Raw genomic sequence first — 16,455 nt, 5'->3', positions numbered from 1 at the left:
AAAAAGACAAATGAAAAGATGGATCAATCTTCATAAATAGGAAGACTCAAATTTGTAAGATGTCCTTTTTCCCAAAATATTCACCTCCAAAGTTTGGTAGTCATTTTGCAGAAATTGACAAGATGCATTTAAAATATATCTTATATTTAGCAGTTGGACTCAGGGCAGAGGCAGAACCCCCTCCCTCCTTTTTAGCTCAGTGCATCGTGTCCAGGTCCTCGGTGACAACTGTTGTACTGGGGAAGTGACTGCGTGGTGCCTGCGCTGGAGATGATATCATTTCCAGTAACAACACAGGAATCAGAACAAACACAGCCACTACAGAAGCACTACAGCGTTCTGTGCTATCAGTTTAGTGGACCCAAAAGGAGACTGACTTCAGACTTACACAGAAACTAATTGAGATTCCAAAGCCCTTTGGGGTTTTTGAAGAGTAACAGGAACAATAATGCAAGACTTTAACTTTGGAAAATGTAACCTGGTAAAAGAGTGAATACAAGAAATCCATGAAAGCAAGAATCTTCCACAATCTGTGATTGAAAATGTTGGAGGAAAATATTTTTACACTTGGATCTTACAGATTAGGAATATATACAAAAGTTACCAATATTGATGTGTTGTGTGTTGCACCAAGAGAGATTGATTGAAGTGACTTTTTCACCTCATTCTATAAATTGAAATTACAGGAAGAAGTGAAAGATTTAGGAGCTGTTGAGGCATTTGTGCCAGTTATCAAACTGTGTTTTGATAGCTTAGGGATTGATATTTTGTTTGCAAGATTAGCACTGCAGACTATTCCAGAATATTTGGACCTAGGAAATGACAGTCTGCTTAAAAAATAGATAGAATATGTGTAAGGAGTCTAAACAGTTTCAGGGGAACCAATGAAATTTCCCATCTAGTTCTAATCATTGACAACTTCAGGTTAACTCTGAGAGCTATCAAACTGGGGGCCAAACTCCACAACATCTATTCCAATATATTAGGTTTCCTTGGTGGTATTTCCTGGGCTAAGTGAGTAGGAGGAACTCGTCAACTTTATCCAAATGCAATAGCATCAACTTTTGTACATAAATTTTCCTTGGTGTTTTCTAAATGGTATGTGTTTAAATTATACTAAAATAAAATTCATTTTAAAATAAATAATAAAATATGTCTTACATTTAAAAAGTATTGGATAGCCAAATGATCATTAAAAAGTCAATTTAAAAGACATACACTAATTGATTGTGAGTTACTCTATTTTCACATTAACCAAAAGAGTGTGGTATGAACATGAGGATAGAAAAGTACAGAAGATATTTATATGAACAGACACGTAAATTGTCAATAATATTTTTAAAAATCTCCTCAAAGTAAACTAAAGGAAAATGGAAAGTCTTTGAAACAAATTGCTGGAACAACTTATAAACATATTAAAAAGTTGAAATTTGTCACTTATCTCACTCCATACATCAAAAATTAACTTGAGACGAATCAGTGAGATAAATATAAACACAAATATAAAGTTCCTAGAAGAAAACATGGGAGAATATTTTCTCAGATTTTGAGTGGACAAAGTATTTTTCTTTTTTTGAGCAATTGTATGTTTTTTGGGGGCTGTGTTGGGTCTTCCTGCACGCGGGCTTTTCTCTCTAGTTGCGGTGAGCGGGGTCTACTCTTCATTGCGCTGTGCAGGCTTCTCATTGCAGTGGCTTCTCTTGTTGTGGAGCATGGGCTCTAGGCACGCAGGCTTCAGTAGTTGCAGCACACAGGCTCAGTACTTGTGGCTCACAGGCTCTAGAGCGCAGGCTCAGTAGTTGTGGTGCACGGGCTTAGTTGCTCTGTGGCATGTGGGATCTTCCCAGACCAGGGATCGAACCCATTTCCCCTGCATTGGCAGGTGGATTCTTAACCACTGCACCACCAGGGAAGTCCCAAGTGGACAAATATTTCTTTAATTGGACCCAGAAAATATACAATTTTTTAAAAAGCACAGATTGGATTCCTTCAAAATTAAAATCTTCTGTCTGTCGAAAGATACTTTTAACAAAATGAACTGACAGACCAAGATGGGGAAATATCATATATATATATATATAAAATATATATATATATAAAATATATATATACACACATGCACATATATTTATTTATGTGTGTGTGTGTGTGTGTACACACACACACAATCAGGCCATTATGCATATATTGGATTGTCTTTCCAAAATTTATATGTTGAAGCTGTAACCCCCCAATTTGACTATATTTGGAGATGGGGTTTTAAAGAGTTAATAAAGGTTAAAGAAGGATATAAGGGTGAGGCTCTAATTCAATATGACTGGGATGTTTATAAGAAGAGAGAGAGAGAGGGATGTGTGTACTTAGAGAAAAGTCGACATGAGAACATAGCAATAAGGTGGGGGCAAGGAGGGTGGTCTAAGGAGAAGCCAAAACTGCTGACCCCTTGAACTTGGACTTCTAGCCTCCAGAATTTTGAGAGACACATTTCTGTTGTTTAAGCCACACTGTCTGTGGTATTTTGTTATGGAAGCCTTAGAAGTATAATAATAATAATCGTTATTATTACTACTACTACTATTATTATATGTGTGTATATATATACACAAGTATTTCTTTCCAAAATAAATTATTACATGTATATTAGTATATATTATACATATACATGTATATACACACAAGAACTTCTTTGCAAAATAAATGAAGATATTCAGACATCCGGTAAATCAAAAATAGAAGAAAGACAAAAACCCCAATAAAATGGTAAAAACAGTGACAACAAATGTATTTGATAAGAATGTGGAACAACAGGAACTCTCCATACATTGCTAACAGAGGCTTAAAATAGTACAATCACTTTGGAAAAAAAACTTTGGCGGCACCTTTTTTAATTAAACTATAATAATTTTATGACCTAGCAGTTCCACTCCTAAGTATTTACACAAGAAAAATGAAAAGAGAAATCCAAAGGCAGGCACAAGTATATTTGCAGCATTTTTACATGTAATAGCCAGTAATTGGAAATTACCCTAATGTCAACTAACAAAGAATGGATAAACAAATTGTGGTATAATCCTACAGTGTAGTACCACTTAGGAATATAAACAAACTACTGATCAATGAAGTGATGTGGATGAATATCCTAGTCATCATAAGGAGTGAAAGAAGCAAATACAAATGAGTACATTCTGTAAGATTCCATTTTTATGAAACATTGGAGCACCACCAAACCAATCTATTTTGATAGAAATGCACACAGTAGAAGTCTCCTGTGGAGGAGATGAAAAGAGAAGTTCCATGAAGGGCCTTTCGAGGCCAATAAGAATTTTCTATATTTTGATAGCAGTATGGTTTACACAGTTGAATGAATATGTTGAAACTCATCACAGTGGAAATCAATATATGTACATGTTTACCCTGTGTAAAATAGCTTTCAACCAAAAAATTAAAAATGCAAGGTCATGAGTAATTAGCCCTGATGAAAAAGAATTACTTTAGAATTTAGAGGAATAAAAGAACATAACCAGTTTAGAATTTACAGTACAGCACAGCAATCATTAGTTCACCTAAACAGTAATCTCAATTTACCCACTGCTTACTATTGTAAAGAACTAGCAAAACAAAACCATGACTAAAACTACGTTCATCATTGACCTATTCAGTGCTAATGAAGAAATTTTCGCAACTTCTATGAATTTACGCTGCAGTATTACCTATAATCTCCACACATTACAACAGTCTTATTAAACTTATCAACTATCTCCTGCTTTCTCCTCTCAAATTCTCAAATCCTTCCACCTTAATTGCATTCTTTTCCAAAAATATGGCCAATAATTAAGCCGCCATATTTCCATAGAAAATTCTAAAAATATGAAAAGTTTCTTTTGTTGGTTTGTTTTCCATTTTCTGCCATTAAATATGCAAACCTACAGTAATTATTCTTTCCTAGTTCTTATCGGTTGTAGTGGAATAAGATTCTCTTCTCCCGATTCTAGTGTAACACTCATTCCAGTCTGTCCTTTGAGTGACCTAAGCATTTCAGTTACCTCCTTTCCCAATTATGTTTTCCACATGTTTCCCTTTATTGGCACTTTCCTCAGCATCCCCACAGGCTCCAGTCTCTCCCATTCTCCTTTTAACAGCCACATGTCTTCAAAAAATGTTCACATTTACTTTTTTCCCCCCTTCCTCAACCATCTGTAATCAACTTATAACTTTCTGGCTTTTATTCTCTTTATTTAAACAAAACAGGTTTCATTAAATCTATGCCGAGGGATCCAGTGGACAATTTTTATTTCATACACATTTGACCCCGAAAGTATTAGACCCGTTGACCTCCTTCTCTAAACATGTCTTTCCTTTGGTCCTGGAAAGTTTTATTCACCTGGCTTTCCATCTGTCTCTGGCTGCGTATCACATTCTTTTATAGGCTTCTTCTCCTTTGCTTTTTGGTTAATGTTGAGGGAACATCAATGCTACAATCAAGGCCTTAGAACTTTCACTCTTTAAACCTTCCACAGACAATGGCATTTACTCCCGTGTAGCCTATTGTCTTCTTATATTGAAGTCTCACACATCTATTTCTGTAGTCCACATCTAATTTTTGAGCCTCATGTCCTTATAGTTGACTCTTTCTTAGAACTAACCAATTGGGTATTTCACCAGCATCTCAAAACGCAACCCATCCCAAATGAAAGACTTTGCTTTAATGCTCCCCCTCACAATTACGCTTTTCTCTTATTCCATCCACCAGTAGTTGCATCTTATCCAGTCTTTCATTCAGGTTTCTAAGCTTCAGATCTTACTCCTTTAAATAGTTGTCTTCACTCTTCACTAATTTCCTCAGCTTCATGATTTTCTACTTTCCTCCCATTTTCTAAACTAGTTTGTCTCTTTTTTTTATGCCCCCAATGCATCCTGCTCTTCCCTCTTTATCAGATGTATTTTTCTTTAATTATTTGACCTATATCCATATATTCTAACTGTAATCCAGTTTTAATGGGGATTACATTTACCCACTTCTCTAGCCTCAGCTCTTATGTAAGTTCTTATCCCATAGCAGGATTTCAATAACTATATATTGAATTAATTCATTCATTAATTAGTGACTTAATCTCTTTATGTTTAAGAGCCTAGAAGGAAATATAACCCAATATGTGTGCTACCTCAACGCGTGTTGAAATTGGTTTGGGGAAGATGTACATTTATTCTGCTCTCTGCGTATTAACAATGAACTATAGAGAGAATGGTTAGTTAATAGTAACATTACAACATTAACAGTTTCTGGGAGAATAAGTTCATTATGATGATAGGTACAAAAATCTGTGGTGCATGGTAAAAGTTTGTGGTTGATTAATCAGTGGAAGCAATTGGTAATTATGGTATTCTGAGAAATGTGATGGTGAAAGCATTGACAAACACAAGGTGGCAACTTAAACAGCAGATCAAGGAAGCTATTTATTGAAAAACATATCTTTTGCTTATAATATGTTTCACACATTTTACAATGAACTAGTAATATAGCGCTGAAGAAGATATTCCCGCTTTTGATGAATTTACTGTCTAGATGTATAAAAGACAAGTGAGCTGGCAATTATAATACTGTGTCATAAGTGCTAAGCTAAGGTATACACACAGTTACAAGAAAAGTTGCTAAGAGGATATGATTTCAGAGAGGGAAAATGCCAGAGACAAGGAGAATAGTCATGAAAGAATTGTAGTAATTCAAGAGTGGCATAATAATGACTTGAAATCGTAACAATTAGAATAGAAACAGTTCTTGGCTTGGATTGAAGAATAGGGGATACCAAGAAAGACTATCTCAGAGTTAACAAGAACACCAGAGGCATCTGGTGCCATGGGACGAGGGAAGAGAGCCAGAGCTCTAGGGAAAGGCAGGAGTCGTCAATAGAAGCTGACCTTGCAGACAAATAAAATGAAAATTCAAATTGTATGCATTCTTTCATAACAATGTTATATTTGAAACCCATTTTGAATATATAAGGATATAAAAATAGTTTTTTCTCCCTTTTTTAAAAAAAAGATCTTATTGGCAAATTGGGCTTTGGATAAGAGTATACGAGAACGACAATGTAACAAGGAGTTGACGAGAGGTGACATGATGAGTAAACCAAGTGCACTGAAACTGGAGAATATTGACGGGGTGTGGAGATAGACCATTACATAAAGGATAGTTTCCAAACTAGATAATTTATATATAAATTAGCAGGCATGGAGAACATTAATTTCCTCCAACAGTACATTAAGATGTGCGCAAAGATTTTCCAAGTGGAAAATTTGAAAACTTCAACCTGAGCAAGTGATTTCTGTTACCTCAGTCACTTTATTGAACTCTAAATAGAAACCTGAGGAGTATTTGAACGGTGTAGGGAATGAAATCTAAGTCTTAGATCAGCGTCAAGACGTATTGACCAAGAATTACAATGGTGATGTTATTCCATACATAAAGGACAACTCTATCATAGAACAAATTTTTTTCTAGGTTGAAATAGGCGGATGTTGCATTAAACAGAAGTAGGAGTTTAAAATTCGGTTTAATTAAATCATTTAACTCTTGCCTTCACACTCATTAGCAACACAACAGTATATGAAATAATATGAACCGACAAAATGGAGCTGTAGCATAAATGATTATTGATCATTTCTACATGTTTCTGTTACCAATATGAAACTTTCGCTAAATAAGAACATATGTATCAAATAATTTGGTAAATTATAAATTTCTTTAATGCTTCCTTTAAGAAATTTTCAAACCAAATGCTAACATTCAGAAATTTAATTTCTATACAGTTGTATAGCTTTAGGGGTTTTTTTGGTTTGTTTTTACATTTATTAAGCAAATTTGCTAAATATTAAACCTTATTTGTAATTATGATGCAAAAACACAGCTGAGGAACTAAACACATAAATTGGGTTCTGTCATAAATATACAGAGCGTACACAGAATGCTCAGGTAGTGTAAACAAAAAAGCAGTGAATCTGGCTGAAGATACTGTAAATATTGTGATACACAATTTTATTTATAATTCAACTAGAATATAGAGAGGATAATTTCCATCCCTCAGGGTTGTTTATACCATGTATAGTTAGAGAATTTTTCTCGCATAGTTTGTTTTCCAGTTTTTGCTTTTGGTCCTAAGTAAGAATTCAATTATCAACATTCTTGGCTCTTGAAAGATAAGAATCTCCTTGACAAACCAGCATTACAGTTTTTGCAAGAATACTTGAACAATCTAATATAAGAGCTTTAATCAGGACCTTTTTCTAAAATAGCTTACATTCTGATAAAATCAAAATCTAGTGGAAAATGCTTTATTACCTTCCACTGTGTTTTTAGAGAATAGTCAAGCTTATTTTTGATGCCCTGTAAATAAGTACATATCATAAATAACATATAACAATGTGAAATTGTTAACTCTTACATGATCAAGACAGTACATTTACAGTGCTTTCTTTAATCTGACTTGTTCATCCACATGCATTATGCTTCAAAGGTATAGGTATAAATAAAAGTTTTGATATATAATTTAAGCATTATATATGCAAATATAGGATAAATAGAAAGAAAGGATTCAGTATGAAAGTAAAATGTCAATAAATACATAGGCTGAGTAAGTTAAAATGAATAGTTTTGCATTATGATCTTGAGAAGATTATTAAAATTATAAGAATGGAAATGAGAATTCATTAACAACAAAAACATTAATATTTAGATAAACAAATCTGACTCTCACAATGTCTTAGTAATTTAGGATAAAATTTGGATAGATATAAAAAGAAAAAAATTGAAATAAATTATATGTGATATTTTAGAGAAAAGACACCTACATTTATTCCTTAAAAAATAATTTCCAAAAAAGAAAAAATTTATATGTGATGAAACATAATAATAAGAAAAATATTTTTCAGGATAACAATTTCTTCTACTTTTTCTTAGAACTTAATTGTATAAACTAGTTTAGCTTTGGAAGTGGTATTTCTACTTTTGTCTAATCACATCCTAGGAGATTTGGTAGTTTTTCTGTGAAAAACTCAATGGAAATCTTTATAAAGTGTTCGTCATAGATGATTTCTGGTTAGTTGTAGGATTTTTTTTAAAACTTATGTTTCAACGCTGAGTATAATTTGTTCTTCAGACAATCAAGAGTCAATGCTGTGTTGCGGATTTTGCGGTAATTTATAATTTGTGACAATAATTGTAAGAAAATTTTAGGAGACTAGGAATCTTTATTAATTTCTCAATCCTAAAGATTTGAAATTATTCTGAGAACATTGTGAAAAAACCCTAATACTGTGCTGAGTAATGGAAATAGAGCATGCACAATATATAATACTCTGATATTACCCAGCCAATCTTTTATCTGGTGAAAGAGACAGGCTTGTAACTAAAATCTATTACAAAATTACTATACCTTGGTCTAACTGATACTTGAAAAGCTTAGGAAAAATTAAGAAGACTTAATTCAACCTAGAAAAAATAGGAACACTTAATACAGCCAAAAAGGATTTGATTTTGGAGAGAAGGTACAACTTGAATAAATATGACTTATCTGGAGATGAATATGACTTTATCAGGTCTTGCCCATAGTGAATTTCAGGCAAAATAGAATTTTCTAGCTCATCCATTCTACAGCAAGTATCACCCCTCATTTAATTTAATGGTAGCATAAATCATATAGTATTGTAGTCATTTTCAGCTTTACCTTTTCCACAAATTGTGAACTTCTTCTCATTTTCACCTTTGTATCTAACTTACTTTTATACCCCAGTACTTGTACCTAGCTATTTATCTGAAAACACTTGTTGTCATATTACCGATTAAACTAAGGCATCTTATATTTGTTATAATAAAATTTCAGCCTATGGGTTGTATTTTCCATCTTAGATCCAAGTTTAGTCTTCTATTTTCACTTAATAAGAAATGGATAACTAATCATAGAATATATTCAGAGTCATATTCAGTCACAGGGAATAGAATAATCGGCCTACTTCAGAAGCATAGCTTTTCCTGAGATGTATATGTAGTACATATCACATTGTGTGCTTTATTACTATAACATATAAGTACATAGACACATTATGTGTATAAGATAAAATTAAAATAATTACAATGAAATCTCCTTTACAATCATATTTCTACTATGAAAAATACTTGTAATAAGTAAAATATAATCCATGTAGAGTTTGACAGGTCTTATGAAAGCAAATATACTTGAAATATGTTTTGGGCAGTTTGAACCGTTCTTACAAATGACTTTCACAGTAGTCTTTGCATTTTCTGAGATCAAATGCTTCTAACTTAATAGCAAGTAGATGTCTTTTAGAGGTGTACTGAACACATTCAAGTGATGACTGCAGTTCTCTGAAATGAAGTCACAATCCAACTAGAGATCTCCACGGTGATTAGGTGTATTTGCTTGCCTGTTATAAAATGAAAAGAGAAAAAATGTAATGTAACTACATTCAATCATTTGAGTTTGAATTTTAGTAAGTGTATTCATTCATAAAATTGCTCGTAATAGGCTATTTAGTTTAAATGGTGAATTCACAAATACTTATGGAATGCTACCTTGTTCTAGGAAATGTGCTAGGTACTGTAAATTCAACAAGGAGGTTTTGTAGGGAAGTGGAGTTCAATAAGCAAGAGCAACTTTAAAAAATGCATATAGTAAAATTATTTGTATGTATACAGTAAAATTTGTGTAATTAGTAAAATAATATTATGTTCTGGAGTCAGAAATAAGAACACTGAAATCTGGCCTCAGAAGACCTCTGGAGGGACAGGCGGGCTGAATCCTAGAGGCTGAGTGGGAGTTGATTGGATGAAAATGGGTGAAGCACACACAAGGCAAAGTGATTGGTGTTACCTCAGCCATAGAAATGAGACATAAGGTGGTTTCGGAGGTTACCTTAAGCTACTAGATCATACTGTAACATAAATTTCAGGTCTAAGAGTGAACAACTGTTGGAGGAGGTCACCGAAATGCTGTGACTGGCAGTTGATCCACTAGTTGGACCCAGGCAATAGGAGGCTCCTCACCCTATCCACTATCTTGGAATGTACCTTCTTCCCACCATTCCCACACTAGGGACTGTTTCAAGGACACAGCCTTGAGAGAGTAAGGCATTGGGATCATCTAGACCATGTAATACATGACCAAACCCCGTTAGGGCCTCTATATGAACTTTTTCTACAAATTGAAGTATAGTTGATTTAGTATGTTCGGTAAGTTTCAGGTGTACAGCAAGATGATTCATATATATATATATATATATATATATATATATATATATATATATATATATAATTTTTCAGATTCTTTTCCATTATAGGTTATTAAAAGATATTGAATGTAGTTCCCTGTGCTATAGAGTAGGTCCTTGTCATTTATATATTTTATGTATAAAGTATGTATATGTTAATCCCAAACTCCTAATTTATTTCCCCCCCTTTCCCCTTTGGTAACCATTAGTTTGTTTTCTATGTCTGTGAGTCTGTTTCTGTTTTGTCAGTAAGTTCATTTGTATCATTTTTTTTAGACTCCACGTATGATTGCTATCATATATTTGTCTTTCTCTGTATGACTTACTTCACTTAGTATGATAATCTCTAGGTTCATCCATATTGCTGCAAATGGTATTATTTCATTCTTTTTTATGGCTGCGTAATATTCTATTACATTCTGTATATGTACCACATCTTCTTTATCCATTCCTTTGTCGATGGATATTTAGGTGGCTTTCACATCTTGGCTATTGTAAATAGTGCTGCTATGAACATTGGGGTGATGTATCTTTTCAAATTAGAGTTTTCATCTTTTCAGGATATAAGACCAGGAGTGGGATTGCTGGTTCATATGATAATTCTATTTCTAGTTTTTTAAGGAACCTCCATACTGTTCTCCATAGTGGCTGTACCAATTTACATTGCCACCAACAGTGTAGGAGGGTTCCCTTTTCTCCACAGCCTCTCCAGCATTTATTATTTGTAGACTTTTTGATGATGGCCATTTGACTGGTGTGAGGTGATAGCTCATCGTAGTTTTGATTTGTATTTATGTAATAATTATCGATTTTGAGCATCTTTTCATGTGCCTTTTGTCCATCTGTATGTATTCTTGGAGAAATGTCTATTTAGGTCTTCTGTCCATTTTTTGATTGGGTTGTTTGTTTTTTTGATATTGAGCTATATGAGCTGTTAATATTTTTGGAAATTAATCCCTTGTTGGTAGCATCATTTGCAAATATTTTCTCCCCTTCTTAGGTTGTCTTTTCATTTTGTTTATTGTTTCCTTTGCTGTGCAAAAACTTTTAAGTTTAATTAGGTTCCTAATTAGGACAGTATAGTAAATGACCAAACCCTGTTAAGGCCTCTGTATGAACATTTAAGATTCTGACAGATGGGTGTGGAGATCTACTCATCCTGAAGCTGCTCAAGACAAGTATGTAAGTTCCCCTTGCTTATTAAATTGCCACCTACCAATTTGGAGTGGTCTGCCTCTTTCTTTGGTATCTCCTTGCCCTCCTTGTACAGAGGCCAGTTTAGAATGTCACCCAGTGGGGCAGGAACTAGTTGGTAGGGAACATAAAAATATTCACAAAGAACTGTTTTCTAAAACTGATGACCACAGCAGCAAGAGAGGAGAACACAGCTATAGAGCAATGCTTCCAGGGATGAGACTTTCCAGATATTTCCTGAATTGCTTGTCAAGTTTTTCAGCCACAGAAATTGTCTTTGTGCTTGATTCCATTCTTTTAATACTGTCGCTTTCTCTGTCTTGTTTTATCTTTCCCCCTTAAATATTACTTTTTTCCATTGCATGTCCATAAAATAGTCATTTCATCTGCTATAAAGTTTGTTGTTGCCTCATCACTGCATTGAAAATGCACCCTTTACCTCCCGCTGCTTGAGCCAAACTACTGGCTGTACATTTTTCACATCCTCTGAGTGGCAGCAGCAGCAGCAGTGGGACCGCTTCTGAAGTGCTGTCATCTAGTTTTCTGATGTGACCCAGGAAGAAGGGAGAGACTGACAGGGGGCATTATAGAAAGGGGCCAGTCGGAGGTGGGGAAGCCGCCAGCCGTGGGCCGGGGGAGGGTCTCTAGGCCGAAGAGCCCTGGGAGGCCCCTGGGGAGGCCCCGGGGGAGTCGGCACTGCTCCAGGGGAGCTGCTAGACCCACCTCTGCCCCCCGCAGAGGGCGCGGAGAGCTTTGCTGTTCAAAGAGGGGCCCATGGTAGCATCGGCACCACCTTATCAGAAGTGCAGAATCTCGGGCCTCTCTCCAGACCTACTGAATCAGAATCTGCGTTTGAACAAGATTCTCAGGATATCCGTGGTGATCTTGGAAGAGTCCGTATCATGGAATCGATCTCTATGATGGAAAACCCCAAGAACCTTAGCGAAACTTTTTTGCCTAATGGCGTAAGTGGTATCAAAGGTGCAAAGAAAGTCTCTGTAGGTGTAATTGGAAGTGGGGATTTTGCTAAATCCCTGACCATTTGACTTATTAGATGTGGCTATCATGTGGTCATAGGAAGCAGAAATCCTAAGTTTGCTTCTGAATTTTTTCCTCATGTAGTAGATGTCACTCACCATGAAGATGCTCTAATAAAAGTAAATATAATATATGTTGCCATACATAGAGAACATTACATCTCCCTGTGGGACCTGAGACATCTGCTTATGGTTAAAATCCTTGATTGATGTGAGCAATAACATGAGGATAAACCAATACCCAGAATCCAACGTGGAATATTTGGCTTCATTATTCCTGGACTCCTTGATTGTGAAAGGATTTAATGTTGTCTCAGCTTGGGCACTTCAGTTAGGACCTAAGGCTGCCAGCCGGCAGGTTTATCTGTGCAGCAACAACATTCAAGCTTGACAGCAGGTTATTGAACTTGCCGGTCAGTTGAATTTAATTCCCATTGACTTGGGATCATTCTCATCAGCTAGGGAGATGGAAAATTTACCCCTGCGACTGTTTACTCTCTGGAGAGGGCCAGTGGTGGTAGCCTGGCCACGTTTTTCTTTCGTTTTTCTTTTGTCCGAGGTGTGATTCATCCATATGCTAGAAACCAGCAGAGTGACTTTTACAAGATTCCTATTGAGATTGTGAATAAAACCTTGCCTATAGTTGCCATTACTTTGCTGTCCCTGGTCTACCTGACAGGTCTCCTGGCAGCTGCTTATCAGCTTTATTAAGGCACCAAGTACAGGAGATTTCCACCTTGGTTGGAGGCCTGGTTACAGGTAGAAAACTGCTTGGATACTACGCTTTTTCTTCGCTTCAGTCCATGTTGCCTACAGCCTCTGTTTACCAGTGAGAAGTCCAGAGAGATACTTGTTTCTCAACATGGTTTATCAGCAGGTTGGGGACGTACTTGATATTTATCTGATGCTAGTAAAATACTTGATTCGTATAATTTGTAAAACATAAGATTTAAAATACTGTAAAATTTTACATACCTTGTAATAGAAATTTTGGTATACTTAGGGAGGGGAAAGAATTATTCTTTAAATAATGTTTCTGCATAAGAATTATGTGGCTAATTCTAAATCATTTAGAGTAAAAGCTGCTACTATCCCTTTCTTTGCAGAATAAAAGCAGAGAAGTAAAAAAAAAAAAAAAGGGGGGGCCAGTCACCATAGAGTGACTATATTTTTTAACATTGCATTTTATCAAAAGAATATTTTTTCTTTCCCTTTAAGAAGTTTTGATCAATTACAGCAGCTCAGAATATCATGGACATCTCTGCACCTCCAAAATACAATAACCTGTCAATGAATATGATGAGTTAATCATAAATCCAAGACCACAAAGTCATTATTCAAAAATTGACAAAGTGCATCATGTTTTGAAATAAAAGGCTGTTATAAAGCATTACTACCCTTTTACTTATCAAAGTCAAGTAGTAGTTTTAACAAGTTAGTTTCCACAAAAGCTTTAACAAGATGAATGGATTTATAACACTGTCAGATACAACTAAGAAAAACTTGGAAATAACTGACGAAAAAAAGCCCAAGAGACTTTTTTCCATTCATCCTCACCATCACAGGTACTGTCTGACAGCACATCTCGTCTTTCTGATGTTCAGTACAAGAGATTACGTATCTGACACTGGATTTTTATAGGTAAATACAAGAATTCCTTATTATAAAATGGTCTTTTGAGAAATTTATAATATTTTGGCATCACTTTCAAGAAGAAACAAGGACTCAAAAATATAAGTAACTTCAACTTATACATTCTTCCACTCTCCTGCCTCTTGCTGTAGAATTTGTAAAAACTAAAATACAGGATGCTTTTTACCCTGTTGTAGCTGTTTATACTTTACATATATGATACCACTGGGAAAAACTTTTAAAGGATCTTATGATAGTATGAAAATAGATTTCATTTATGATTCCCCCCAAAAAAATTTAAATCAATTTTTAATATTTGAACAAACTCAAATAAATCTCAATTAATGTATTTTTTTTGTCAAATACAGCTTTAGAAATGTTTTGATTCCAGACATTTCAAGGAATGAAAGTACATGAATTTGAATGAATTCACCATGACCAAAAACCAACAGCTATTTGTTGGTTTTATTAGTTCATTACCTAATTATTTGTTAATTTGTGCAAAATAAAGTGGCCTCATTGAACGTTTTAATGATTTTGCTGCTTGTTTATACAGTGTTAAGCATATATAAAGTTTTCAATAAATGCTAGTTATTGTCATCATAATTATACTAACCTGCATCTCTTGGACTCCTCCATTTTCAGAGAACTTTCACTATTGATACTCTGTGTTTATATGTTTTCACCCTCTCCTCCTCTACTGTTGCCATTTCATCACCATTTGTATTTAATAAAGATTAAATTTCACAGTGAAATGATTGACGTTTCTGACTCAAGTGCTCGTGACTCTCCATTGGTCTTCCATTGCTGCCTCCCTGGTCACGTGGTCTTCTCTCTTCATGAGTCTGTGTCTTCTCCTCTTCTTATAGGGAGACAAGTTCTGTGGATTAAGGACCATCCTAATCAGTATAACCTCAGACTAACTTGATTACACCTGCAAAGACCCTGTTTCCAAATTAGGTCACATTCAAAGGTACTAGGAGTTAGGACCTCAGCATACCTTTTGTGGGATGCAATTCAACCCTTAATATTCTTGTTTTCATATCAGTGTTATTCTGCCTCTCTAAGTTTGGAATTTTTCTTCTTCTCTATTTTATGAAAGATATAGTATATGATTGCTATCAGTTCTTCCAAACGTGTTTGAGAGAACTCAGCTGTGAAAGCATATGGGTCTCGAGTTTTCCTTGTAGTAATGTTTCTAACAAATTTAACTTCTTTAATTGGGAGAGGGCAATTCTGTGACAAGTGTGGTAAGTTGTGATTTTTCAGGGAGATGGTCCAATTTCTTGGCATAGGGTTGTACATGAAAATCTTTTTTACCTTTTATTGTCTGTGGGATGATCAGTATTGATATTCTTTCTTTCATTTCTGATGTAGGTAATTTTTATCCTCTCACTTGCTCCTTCTCTTTCTTTCACATCATCTTGTTAATGTACCTGTTCTTTGTTAATTCTACTATTACTGTTCCACTTTCTCTTTTATTTGTGCTCTTATCACTATTATTATCCTTCTTACTAATTGCATCAGATATAAATTACTCAACTTTTACTTTTTATGACAGATGATTTATTTCTACTTTTTATGACAGATGATTTATTTCTACTCTTTTAAAATATGAGCATTTATAAGTTTCTCTCTAATCACTGCTTTAATTCTATTCTACAAATTTAGATACATTGAGATTTTAACATAATTAATTTCAAAATATTTTATAATTACCCCTGTGATTACTTTTTTTTAATCCATGAGTTCTTTACAGATGATTTTTAAAATTTCCAAATATATGGGACATTTCTAAATGCCTTTTATAATTAATTATTATTTTAAGACCAGTATGGTCAGAATATACTTTTTAATATTTCTGTCTTTGAAACTATTGAGACTGGTGCATATGGCTTATTTTGATGAAAAGTCTGAGTGAGGAATAAATATTCTGTAATTATTAGGTATAGCATTTTGTAAAACCAGTCAGGGTAATTTACTGACTGTTTTTATACCTTCCAAATCATTACTGCTTTTTGTCTAGTTATCAATTCCAGAGAGATGTTTGTCAAAATCTCCAACTATGCTTTTGGATTTAACCCTATTGCTTTAATTTCTGTGAGCTTTTGATTTATTTATTTTAAAAATTCTGTTACCATGTAAATCACCAGGAATTTATATCTTCCTGACATTTGAAACTTTTATCATCTTCTGTGATAGTCTTTGTCTTGATACTTAATATTTCCACTATTTTTATAACCCTACCATTTTCTTACATTTACTGTTGTTTGATAAATCTCTTTCCATCATTTTCTTTTATTCTATCAGT

General features: G+C 34.5%; 2 pseudogenes across 2 annotated transcripts in view; both read left to right on the top strand.

Annotated features, from left to right (window-relative positions):
• LOC309835191 (poly(A) polymerase type 3-like) overlaps positions 1-1,120 on the top strand; it is a 127,628-nt pseudogene extending 126,508 nt beyond the window's left edge. The window contains exon 3 of the transcript in view: positions 357-1,120. The product of the transcript in view is annotated as a poly(A) polymerase type 3-like (transcript). The remainder of the gene's footprint in view (positions 1-356) is intronic.
• Positions 1,121-12,377: 11,257 nt separating this feature from the next.
• On the top strand, positions 12,378-13,458 carry LOC309835184 (metalloreductase STEAP2-like; annotated as a pseudogene). Its single transcript has one exon. The product of its transcript is annotated as a metalloreductase STEAP2-like (transcript).
• Positions 13,459-16,455: the final 2,997 nt, after the last annotated feature.

The sequence above is a fragment of the Grampus griseus genome (assembly GCF_964374135.1).
Source record: "Grampus griseus genome assembly, chromosome: 1".
Taxonomy (NCBI): Eukaryota; Metazoa; Chordata; class Mammalia; order Artiodactyla; family Delphinidae; genus Grampus; species Grampus griseus.
The sequence above is the reverse complement of the archived record's forward strand: the minus strand, read 5'-3'. Positions and strand labels throughout refer to the sequence as shown.